Source organism: Ostrea edulis, chromosome 9, assembly GCF_947568905.1.
Source record: "Ostrea edulis chromosome 9, xbOstEdul1.1, whole genome shotgun sequence".
Classification (NCBI taxonomy): Eukaryota; Metazoa; Mollusca; class Bivalvia; order Ostreida; family Ostreidae; genus Ostrea; species Ostrea edulis.
The window spans coordinates 20729313-20733093 of NC_079172.1; the positions used below are offsets into that span (position 1 = coordinate 20729313).

A 3781-nucleotide genomic window follows, 5' to 3' on the forward strand; every position below is an offset into this window, starting at 1 on the left:
GGGACATTACAATCTGTCATTTTTTGTACAAGAGCTTTGCAGACGCTAGTGTTCGTCAATCGAGGCGAGGTAAGTTGCAAGCTAGTTGTGTATTGATTATGACGTCACGGGATATGTAACATAACGTCACGTGATATGAAAGATAGAAATATCTTACATACCTTTCTTTCATAGAATATCTGTATCTTACATACGTAGATATGAGAGAAATTCTCATTCGTAAAAAGCGTAAGCTAGAAGAATCTCTGTCCATCAGTACTGAAACAAATAGACCTAGCACAAGTAACAGTGTTTGTTCTGCATGGAGACCATTTTAATATTGTTTGTCTCCATACGCCAAATATCAAAATAAAATACATTCATACTAGTGCTTACCTTAACTTTTTTTTTATCTAAAATTTCGAATCAGAATTGTACGAAGGGCTCTCCCTCCCTGATTGTAGTTCCGTAGCACAGGGACTGGTACATCGTCATCATCATCGCAGTCATCTTCATTTGGAAGAGGAATTGAAAGCTCCCTTGCTATGTTATATAACACACAGCAAACTGTAATCACAGTTTGTTTGTTTGAAGTTTTAGACGAAGTTGCTGTCGCAAACATGGAAATCTTCTCTTCAAGATTCCGAAGACGTTTTCGATTTTTACACGTGTATTGCATAAAGCTAAATTGAATCTTCTTTCCTTTCTGGAGGTTGGAGTGAGGACTGGAGTTACAAGATACGACCGCAGTGGGTATCCATTGTCACCCAGCAAAATACCATTTATTTCTCTGCGCTCAAACTTCGCACATATATTAGAATTTTCAAAAATTCTACTGTCATGGGTACTACCAGGTCAACGAACCACAACATTTGTAAGTTTAAGTTCGTGATCACAAATTGCCTGTACATTAATTGAGAAAAAGCCTTTCCTATTTCTAAAAAGTTCAGCATTACCCCCTCCTGGGGAGATAATGGGGACGTGGGTGCAATCTATTAGTCCCACAACACCAGGTATGCCACTTTGTTGCATAAACGCTCTTTGTACATCCAAGATTCTATTTCCAGCTGGAAATTTTATATGGTATTTGTTTTAAGAAGCTATTGCACGCGAAACTTTTTTAATGACTCGAGACACAGTACATTTGTGTACCCCAAACAGATCACCATTTACTGATAAAAAATTCCTGTTGCATAATATCTCCGAGTTATCAGAAGCTGGTTCAGTGGAGACACCGATGAAATACGCTGAGTTCCTTTGCCTAAATCATCAATATCGTCTAGAATAGACAAAACAGCCTCTTTGCTAAGTCGAAATCTATTCATAAAATCTGTATCATTGTAATACGTGAAAGATTAAGTCTGTCTCTAACAATTCGTTCTCTTATAATCAACCTTTGTACCAGATCAAACCTCTGTACTGCTTCCAAATATTCCGCCATCATTCCCCACAAAATCACGAAGCTGGGTTTAAACCACCTGCATACCTGGTTTATTATTTACCGTAATTCTGAGCCGTTCTCACCTCAGTTCTTCCTGCGTGCAACGCGTAAACCTGGATTCAAACCCTATATCAATGATCGGGGGTTTAAACCCGAAATACGCAACCGGCCATAATGAGCATCCCTTGTCGACCGGTGACACTCGCCGTGTGCTCTGTCTTCATCAGGCAAATGTAGTAATCCGAAGTCCAAACCATTGTGCTCATAACTTCTATAAGGAATACAGGATGTTTTGTGTCAATTTTGAATCACATTTACCCAGTGTTTCTGGAGAAGATGAACATTTGAACAGTTTACTGACAAACAGACGGACGGACGACAGACAGCATGTGATCAGAAAAGCTGACTTGAACTTTCAGCTCAGGTACGCCAATACTCTTTATCATTAAACTTGCGATTTTCCTTTTAATCTCTATCATACTAATGGAGAAGTGTACAAAATTGCAGATTTCACGTACATGAATTCGAATTAAATATATGTATATACATGTACCATGCTTATCAATGTAATTTACAGACACTCAAAATAATTATGTCCCCGGGAGAATATTCCCATATTACCGACAACTGCAAGTACACTAATGTTTTTATAACAGACCTGTATAAGGTCCGTTGACTTGCAGAGGGATTTGAATTATACATGATTCCAACTTGAAGATTTTGATTGTCTGAATTAACCATCAGACAGTTTCTGAAACGACAGCACATCGAGTCTGTCCATTTACTCACATTTCCTATCAGTCGTCACTATTTACAAGTAGTGGTGAATTTCTTTCAAAACCTCGTCGAACACATTTCATAGATGACTTTGATCATGAGTCGACATAGGATGTAAAATTACAAGTCTAACGAACTAATTATATTACACTACTTTATGGGAAGTGCCTTAGTGGTAACATTACTCTTGATATTGCATCAAGAAACACCAGTAGACCCCCATGTCTTGTCGTTTATTGTTTTGAATATCTGGGAGAGGTGTCTTAAGTGAGTCTCCGCTTCGTGTAAGAACTAAATAAATGTATATAGACTGGGCACAGTACCAGTTATATTCAACCCTCTATAAACTCGCAAAATGTTAGCTGTTATTTTGGTGTCGGATATATTCGTTGTAAAACTGATTTACTCTTTCAATGCCAGAAAGGTTCACAAACTGATGTTTTTCATATTTGTGTTATAAAATCTATTCATAGGCTCTGAATAAAGCTATATTACATTATTGTTTCCCGTTCAAAAAATAAAATGCTACATATTCAAAGTAACCGAAACCTATATTTTTATAAAATCTTTAACTTAGTTTTAACTTTATCAATGGTCATGATAAGCAAGCACATTTGTACAACAAAATTCAGATTTACATATATGTAGATCTGATATTGTTTTAAAACTTGTTTCATATACCAACCAAACAAATGAAATGATTTTGAAATTTAATTACATTCAATTAAAATTAAAACATATTGGTAGGCTTTCGATAAATCTATATTATATTGATATCCAGTGACTGAGAATTATTAGCGGTAAATATTTATGTTTCTTACAATATTAAGAGATCAATTCTTTGTCTATATTTTCCTGTTATTGTCGCGGACCATTTCAGTGCTAGATTTATAATTATATAATCTCGTTGATATCGAATACTTCTCTGATAGAAATATTTCATATTGTTACCCATGATGTCCCTTTCTACGTACGAAATGTAATTGACATTAACAACAGTCTGCAGAGCTGTGTGCAAGTCACACAACAACGTGTATATCTCCCGTTCGACGGTTTTCATCCACAGTTCAAGTTCATTGTAATTGTATTCCCTTTCTTCGGACATCATTTGTTCCAAGAAGACAGCGAAACGAGATAAAATTTCATAGTCGCGAAGGAGTTCTCTGGTAAACTGAAAAAGAAAGAAAATATACAGAACTTAACTATAAAGTTTAAGGAACAAACTGGAATTCTTCAGAAGTTTAAGGAACACACTGGAATTCCGAGTTAGGGGTTCAACCCATTATCAAGGATCATGTCAAAAATGGCGTCTGTGAATAGCTTACGAAATTATTACGTTAAAGGGGAAGCAACTGACTTTTGGTGTTTAAAGTGAAGTATTCTAAGTTATTCTAGTTGATTAGGTATTATATATTTTAGAATATGTTTCAAATAATAATAATAAGATTGCTACGCATAGCCATGTCCCCATCGCCGCAAAACAATTGAAGTACAAAACTCCCATAACTTCTGTAAAATTTGTAGAATCAAAATTGAAGTGGCATATGACAACTACATATTGTGACCAACAGTCCAGGAAAAATT

The 3781-nt window shown here is 35.8% G+C and overlaps 1 pseudogene; it reads right to left on the bottom strand.

The window, feature by feature from the left end:
• Window positions 1–388: 388 nt before the first annotated feature.
• LOC125660256 (putative nuclease HARBI1) lies at window positions 389–1420 on the bottom strand (annotated as a pseudogene).
• Between the last annotated feature and the right edge of the window lie 2361 nt (window positions 1421–3781).